The sequence below is a fragment of the Schistosoma mansoni genome (genome assembly GCF_000237925.1).
Source record: "Schistosoma mansoni, WGS project CABG00000000 data, supercontig 0144, strain Puerto Rico, whole genome shotgun sequence".
Taxonomy (NCBI): domain Eukaryota; kingdom Metazoa; phylum Platyhelminthes; class Trematoda; order Strigeidida; family Schistosomatidae; genus Schistosoma; species Schistosoma mansoni.
The window spans coordinates 454,515-464,063 of record NW_017386043.1 but is presented as its reverse complement, the minus strand read 5'-3'; the positions used below and the strand labels follow the sequence as shown (position 1 = coordinate 464,063).

General features: G+C 29.5%; 1 non-coding gene across 1 annotated transcript; it reads right to left on the bottom strand.

Moving 5' to 3' along the window:
• Positions 1 to 502: 502 nt before the first annotated feature.
• Smp_tRNA_01429_Pseudo_CAA.1.1 lies at positions 503 to 577 on the bottom strand. Its single transcript has one exon. It is a non-coding gene (tRNA).
• Positions 578 to 9,549: the final 8,972 nt, after the last annotated feature.

Here is a 9,549-nt window from a genome sequence, read left to right as displayed (position 1 = left end):
TATAATCTCAGGTCATGACCTCAAGAATTAAAATATTAGACAGAAAGAAAGTAGACTGAAATCAATGTATAATTTATGCATCAATACAAAGTTGACATTAAGTTAAACTATTTAGATTTAAAGGTCTGAACAAAAGTCATCAAGATAGGTCAATTACAATGATATCTTGAATATACAGATAAGTCTCGATGCTTATCAATGGATTATGAGTTATGCAAATCTCTAGTCTGTCTTTTGAAAGTCAATGTTGACAAAACGATTTGAGTTTTGCTATCATTCTATGTCATCGTGACATAAATCAGTAGAGTTATGGAAAATTCTATTTTATGCACGAATATATTTGCAAAAAGCATAGTTCTAAATTATTTATATATAAAACAATTAAATACAATCTTAATAGTTCAATTCATGAGTCAATTAAACTAGACCACTATGGAAAACCTAGAAGCACTGGACGGCCGTTTTGTCTTAGTATGGGACTTCTCAGTAGTGCGTACCCACTATCCCATCCATAGGGACTCGAACCCGGGACCTATCGGTCTTGCGCGCGAACGCCCAACCTCTAGACCAATGAGCCGGCATCCAACGGTTTTAGTGCGTAACTTCAACCAATTCCAGATTTTCCATGGTGGTCTAGCTTTAATTGACTAATCAATACAACTATAAAATTACTGAAATCTCCATAAAGCCTCCCTCCTGATCATAATTAAATATAAGTTTAGGAAAATATAACTAAGTTCTAATTACCAGGTTTTCAATATATATTTCTAATTAGTGTATAAATAACATTGTTTCATGATAGATGATTGTTTTCAATGAATCAAAAAGTTAAAATATAACCAAAATAATCAATGTTAAACCTAATTAATTATTTTGTTACTGGAAAGTTTGGAAAACTGCCAATTTTCAGTTAGTTTACACAGAAAATATCCTAACAAAGTTGAAGGAAAATGTGACATTCATACTAATTATATTAAGTACTAATAGCAAGTAGAAAATGGTTTCTGCATAAAAATATTTACCGTTTAATGCGTAGTTGTCAATACTCTAGTAATGTTTTCAGCGATATTTTCGTTTCAGTGACTAGAAAGAACGCATTTTAAGTTTAATCAATGATCACAGTCAAAGAATTTCGCCCCAACAATTCCAGTAACGTGAAAACAAAAATAAAAAGACATAAGAATGTATGGATGGATTTTGAGTAAACAAGACGTTATGAGAAATTGTTCTGTATGGTTGAGAATCTCATGAAATGAAATTTGGTTATTTGTTGGAGTAATCAATAACTTATTATTATATTGATCATATGAAAATATAATTTTCATTCAAAAGTCATGTCACTGATATATTGTTTTGATAATTATTATACAAAGAAAACGTCTGCTATTCATTCGATAATGTTTATAGTTGGTGAAGACAAGACTTTGATATGTAAACATGAAATTCTGTGATATACCATAAATTATAGAGGCTGTCTCTTTTTTTATGTTTTTCCCCGAAGTATCTGGTTTAGTCTGTAATCCATCCCATGTAGTAGTTAGTCCTACAGACAATATGTCACTTGTGTTATGCGTGAGTAATCGTCTTATATCAAATAGTAATTATGGTGAGAAATTTCTTTTAATAGGTCCTTAAGATTTCAGAGGCTTAATGGGAACTGTTGAATTAATCATGTGACAAGACTAAGAGAGAACACTGTGATTTTTAATAAAGGATACTCAAAGCTATAGATATCAATGTTCGTCTTTTTTTATGGAGGTAGCATTTTGAACAACTGCTGCTAAGCTTTATGACTTCGCCTCGATTTCAATCAATCAGGAGGAATATAATTAATGAAATAGAATAAATAGTACAGGGCCATTTACTATTGGATAATAAAATTTTAAAATATAGGGGCCAAAATTCAGATGACAGATCATTCTTATCCGATAAAGAGTAATGGAAAAATACCCCAGAAAACTTAACTTAATGTGAACCACGAGCTCTTTATGAATAAACCTATTGTTTGCTAAATGCTGTTAAGAATTTATTATCATCATACGTATATACATTTATTTATTAATCTAGTCCTATTTATTTAATATTACGTCTGAATTAAAACTTATTTTGATGGGTTTGACAGTGAGATTAATCTTTTTCTCTTATGACATAGATTACTCAAATTGGTAATACGTGAGAATATCAAAATTCAATAACAAGAAGTGTTTTTTGTCAACTTATAGACAAAACAAAAGAGTACTCCTGTTCAATATGAGCTTATAAATACAACACTTTGTGACATAAATAATAGATTTGGTATTATTTACTATTAATGAATAGTATATCAAATGATCTCAGTTATAGTGTACACATACTGATGAGATTAAGCATGAACAGTGATAAAAGCCATCACATTGAGATGCATAAAAACTGTCGATACATTTTCAATATTATACCAGGTATTTTAAAGTAAATTGTATGATTCTAAAAAAAAAAATGCTAAGTTTAGCAAGTTATAGCATTTATTGTATACTTACACAAATGCCTTTTTAAACACATTTAATACCTAATAAATATCTGAACGAAGAATATTCTTTTCGATAAATTCTCTTCAGGTTCGACAGCTATATATCCAAATTAGTAATCCGAATAAATAGCCAGGTTAAATGCAAAGTACATCGTTTAAAGTATGTAAATTTAGGATTGTCAAACCAAATAAAATAAAATTGTTAATGTTGATATGACTCATATAGAATGTTAACTTGAATCTGTATATATGTTAAGTGAAAATTTAAGATTCATGGTCAGAATAAATATGGTTCGGATAGGTTGAGAGAGATAATAGTGCAATTACAATTTGATCAAGTGTTTAATAGAAGACTAAATTGTGTGTGTGCACTTATAGGATGGGAATCTCATGAACCAAAGATCACCAAAGCCTCCTTCAAACAAAGAATGAGGGCATTACGATGAACGTCGTTCAATGCTATGTGGCTACCAACGACTACAATGAAGACACTAAAGATAATTTCTACGATAGGCTGCAGTCGATCGTCGAGAAGTGTCCAACAAAGGACCTGACCATTCTGACTAGAGATTTAAATGCCAAGGTTGGAATGGACAACACTGGATACAAAGACGTCATGGGACGACATGGACTGGGAGAAAGAAACGAAAATGGTAAGTAATGGCAAAGTGCATTGTTAACAGTTAAAGTATGTGAATTTAGGATTGTTAAACAAAATAGAATAAAATTGTTAATGTTGATATGACTCAAATAAACTTGAAAATTGAATCGGCTTACATGTTAAGTGGAAATTTATGATCCATAATCAGAATAAATGTGGGTCAGATAGGGTGAGAGAAATAATAGTACAAATGTTTAATGGAAGACTAAGTTGTGTGAAAAATTAGTAAGACGTAACAAGGAGGGATCAACGCGAAGTGAATGAATCATGTATAGGGGAGATTAATAATGATGTTTAACCAAGAATAATAATACAAAGATTTGTGAATAAGGATAACAGAGGCAATTACATTTGACTACGGAATTTCGTAAGTACATTAGTCAAATTAGGTTATTCAATAGCTAAGATTACTATGGATTAAATGGATTAGTTGACCATGTGGTCGCCCTTAACCTGGCCATTTATTCGGATTATTAATTTGGATATATAATTGTAGAACCTAAAGAGAAGTTATCGAAAAGAATATTCTTCATTCAAATATTAGTCTTTTAAATATTTGAACTTCTGATGAGATGATTATTTCGATTTAAGCACAAATATGATAAATAATCTCAGTTCATTGAGTTTCTCTGTCTAGATTAGTACAAACTAGTAGTTCTAGAAAAAAAGTAATATGTAAAAAGTCATAAAAACTTGACAAAAATCAAGAAAACACTATCAAACCAGTTAGTTTTGAAGTAATTAACCAAAAAAACTCAGACTTATATTATTAATAATTCATCAGTAATGCTATGATCATAAAGACATATATAATACATGTTTTTTGGCAGTGGAGTTTCTATCCAGTAGATCCAAAAATAATAGTATCTTTTATGCATAATATAAAATTACAATATGGATCTTTTCTTACATTGTTTGTTAAATTATTCATAAATTTTAATGTTGGTATTGTCTACAGCTTTCTTGTACAGTGAGATTTTTAAGCTGTTTTTGGTGAGACTATAATTTATGGACCACCTTTGAGCGACGCTAAACTGACCTTGAGAGTGTCCACCTAGTAATTGGAATGAAATGAGGGTTATAAACCTGTGTGAGGAATTCGAATTCTGATTCACAGTTGACGGTTAAGGTTAGGAATTATATTTAGGGTTTTCATCATAAACTGATACCAGTTATCATACCAAAGCTCTATTTGGCCAAAATGATGAGTGAATGTCGCGCCAAAATCCGAGACCTGTTATCTTATACCTGATTGATTCGTCCATAAATTATAGTCTCGCCCTATTTTTTTCTAGAAATTCATGTGTTTGTTTCCTTTTACATATAAAACTGAACATCCAAAAAAGATAGTAATAATCTCTTATTAAATCTCATTTTATATACGCTAAAGCTTTTGATTAATATTCAAAGATCCACTGATCATCCTCAGTTTAGAATATGAAGTTGGCAAACAGAATCCATCTATAACATGCTCGACTGAATAGAATCTAATCCGTTTCTGTTATTTATGATTTTAATAATTGTTTTCCTTGTAAAATTTGATAAAGTTAAAACACCAGATGATAATATAAGTTATTACAAGTATTTCCAAGTAGATTCACAATTCAAGTAACGATTTAAATATGATGTAGCGTTTCTAAGAAACCTCAATGATCACTTAGCTATCTTTGGAAGAAACTTGGTTACAGACTTGTAGTTAATTGACTACGATTTTTGAACGTCAAATGATACGAAACGATAACGAGTGAAAAAAAAATCTAAATCTAAAACTATATAAACATACTATAGAATAATTGATTAACAAATATTCAAATTAATTCATCAAAAATCTGAGAGACTATAGTTTCATCATTGTTTTTCTCTATCTCTTTCAAACTATATCATGTAATCAGGGTGTAAAAAGTTTATTTAAAAAACAATATAATTATATTTATACTAATAAAATTATATTAACTCTATTTGGTCCTACTTATGTTTGCTGAATAAGTTCAATATGAAGTTGTATTGTGGTGTGGGCTACTTATATCCACACAAGTAGTATATGACAATAGTGGGATATTGAATGTATTTCAGTAGAAGATCGATAACGAAAGGACGGAAACGAAACTCAATTGGTATGAAAATGCATGAACAATAATAATCGGAGACTATGGACTGATACTTGCAGAAGGAACAGTCAAGAATGAGACAATTGATTGATAATTTTCAAATTAACTATTTACTATATGGTTGTCAGATTTTACAGAGATATTCTGTAATTTTGTGCTCAAATATATTCGATTGTCCTCACTAGTGTTCTTGTTCACTGCAGTATATTTTATGCGAAAACTACAATGAACAAGTTAAAATTTATAAGTAACTATATCCTGTTGTATTTAATGGATTCTATTACAATTTCAATATGATATAGATTGCTGCATTAAGTTTATACACATCATAAATATAAGAATACATTCTGTTTATTAAATTTAAAATGTTTATATTAGATTTTTTAAAATATTAATCTTACATCATTTACGACTAATTTTTTTCAGCATTTTATTTTTTTGCTAGTACGAGGTTGTGGAGATTATTATGTTTTTGATCGAGGTCGTTAACCAATTGATGCTAGATCACCATTGAAAACCTGAAAGCCGTTTCGTCTAATTTTGGGACTCCTCTGCAGTGCTCATCCACGATTCCGCTCACGGGATTTGAACTAAGGGCCTTTGATCTCGCACATGAACACTTAATTCCTAGACCATTGAGCCAGCATCCAACGGTGTTAATGTCTAACCTCTACCAATCTACGAAATTGCACGACCATCTTCCATTTTACTGAGGTAGATACCTGTCTTTATCTGACATAGATTAGCTACACTGGTCACGGCTTCTCACTAGAACTCCGGGAATTTCCTCTCGATGCTAGTCACTAGTGAGGACTGATGACATTTTAAACATAGAAGGGTTTAACATAATATTGGTTTTACAGTGAAGGTGTTGTTTAGGATCACGGCTGTTATTTTTATCAGTAGAACTAATGCTGATGAAATTCAATCTAGAATTACCTGGAATTTAGAATAACAAAGAATTGATAAAGTTGTGGAATGTAAGTGAGATTGTGAGATTAAGTCAGATGACTAGTTGAAATGAAATGACTGTAAAGATTTCTTCTGTATTTAAAAATTAAACTGATTTGTGTACATTCCTATGGTTTACACTATACATAATGAAAAAAATTTGAAACAATAGGTTGCAGAAGCGATTCTGTAGATAATTATAAAAGATAAATTTATGCAAATTTGGAGAACATGATTAAATAAGTGCTCTAGCAAAGAGTTTCTTATAGTTCTATTATGTCACCTGTTTGATTTTGTAATGTCTTGATTAGAATATATTTTATGTTTGAATGACGATATTTAATTTGACTAGAGAATGAAGTTAATTGCCGTTGACTTGTATCTGTATACTCGGTAACTGGATAAACAATACATTGATTACTGAGTTTTTATGTAATAAAATAACATTTCATTGGTGTATTAAAATTAGGCATTTCAGTGTAGTAACTTAATTTATATTCAATATAAAGGAGGCAAACACTCTTCTTAAATACTTTCAAATTATAACGGTTTTAAATGTAATCAGATAAATTCCGATACATAGTTGATCGAGAATATTTCATACAGCATTCTATATAGATATAACAGGGTTACAGACGTTTGAGTGATTTATATGAGCGAAATTATCTTGATTGTTTAGACGCTTCATGTAGGTCTTCGAAACAAACATTTAATTTTTCACAATCTGATTATATAACGTATCAAACATCACTTGATAGAAAACTATAGTACTTGACAATTTATAAGGTATATCTCACGATTAATCAAAGCTCAGCTATTTCTTTCAGGTAAATTACTACAAATTAGTTCCGAATTTCAGTACTAAGGATTAATAAATATCTTTGGGTGTCATATCGAATGCCTGAGTGAGTGTCGTGTTTATTATATGAGGTGAAGACCCTGCCAATCAGAGAGGAGTGAATTATCGATCTGAACAATGATACACAAAAACCGTTAGAACAGTCTTGAGTACTTATCAGTCCTGTTTTCTGCCTAGCCAAGCCAGTTAAGTCCAGAACACCAATAACAGCCTCTGCAATATGAATCATTATTCTCAAACATACTGGGTTAACATGCTAAACAAACTGACCATATTGTATCAATAAAATAGAAAATAACATGTTTACAAGATTTAGCCAAATGTGGCTGTGAATAGGGAGAACAGTAATTAATGGACTAGGGATAACTCAAGAATGGTAAATCGTACAGCAATAGTCTATAGATCAAAATAAAGCTCATAATAAAAGAAACATGAATATTAATAGTTAAGTTACTTAGCTATTATACAATAGGAAATATGCATATCACATTGGTCCACAAATAGTCCTCAAAGTTACCATTCATAATTCACTTCGGGATATAACATTGGGACATTACTGGATGTTTTGAATGGAACATACCTATTAATTGATCATCTTTAATAAATACATGTAACATATTCATAATAAATATATATTTGTTAATATCCCAATGGGTAGAGAAATCGTATTTCTGATGTTTCATGACTTAATGTAGCCCATCTCTTCAGAGAAAATGAAACTTTCTACCCAATGTTCAATTTATTTGAAACTATCAAGTTTAACCTTGGTATTGATAGCGACAAACTTATGCAACATATTTGTTCTGTTATTTCATTATTCATTTAATCTGTCTCTTATAATTAATATCGCTTTAATGAAGATTGAAAATTAACATTCCTTACAGATTATAAGTAGATTTTTGTACCATGAGAACTTGTATTGGATCAATAAGCTGACTATGAAAGTAATTCAATACTCTTTTGTTTTCATAACCTCTTATTTAAAATAATATACTTTTGAAATAAAACTATCAAAACATAATTTGATAAACTAACAAATTAGTTTTCTTATAATGAATTAACATTCATTTCTATCTAATTAAGATTGAAATTAAAGTACATATTTTTTGTCCTTTGTGAAACTCTTCGAATATTATCGAATTTTCAACTTTAACTTTAATATTCAACCTTCAGAAAACGGAAACAAAATTTGTCGTTACATCAAGGTTTTCATTGATCCACCTTTCATTATGTTTGTAACCTAGTTTATTATTATTTTTTTTCATATGCGTGTGTATATCAAGGTGGTCAAACTGAAAAGAAAGAAAATAGCGACTTTTTTTCTTCAGTCTTGTTATCTTCTTTCCTCTTGTTCTCTGTAAGAAATATCATTTTAGAATTTTATATATTACCTGACTTTTGTAATAGAATAATTTACAAAGTTTTAGTTTGTTGGAGAAAAAATGAGTTTTTTTAAAATACACTTTCATTAATCATGTCGTCGAGGAACTACAAGACAACTACAATAAATCAAACATAGAAGACAAATTATCAATATATAACTTATATCAAGTTTCATCTAACATTCTGAAAGGACTGTTTTTTTTAACGTCAGTAATGAATAGGATGATAATAATAGTAGCAATTATGATGAATTATCATATTATAATACAAAACGTATGTAGTATATATTTGTATATATATACAATATTTCAGTACTTTGTAGGAATAAAATGTAACAAAATACAGTTGATTGTTACAGATTAGTTACTTAGTATACAGCTAATCACTATTAATATTTTTGGAATTTTCTCCGCTTATTACATAACAGTGCGTTACATACTTCATGACAGCACTGATATTTATCTTCTAATTGATAGGTATTTATAAAAATCAAGTATATCGTGGTATAATTTCAGTTTTTTTAGACTAAAGTATAAAATTACTGTTGTACATTTTAGATAATGCTATAAATCTCAATGAAAAAGTAAATTTCATTTAGTCACTACTACTCGTATCAAAGAATATAAGTAATCAGTGGTTTGACACGGACATTATTATAAAACTGACTAGTTTACTGACGTTCTGTAAGTGTTATAAATGTATAACCATTATTTTATGATCTTCGCTCTCAGACTTTATTTACAGTTTATTTATGCACTCAACAAGCCCAGTAATAAACAACAACCTTATCTTCGCTGTAACAGAATTAATTCTATTTGGCTTTTTTATTGAGTTTTTTTTAACGGTAATAAAAGTTGACAGTCACATATTATTACCGTAAAAGAAAGTAATTATGTCTAAGTGTATGTATTTGATTGAAAATTTTGAAGGGAAAACTTTTTGTGAGATATAAATTATCATCCATGTTAAATTTTTGTGTTTAAAGTTTTAATATTCGAAATTCACTTGTGAAGTTTGCTTTCATGCACATATGGAGTTTTGTCTAAAAACTTTAGTAGACAAATCAAGGCATTTAAATTAA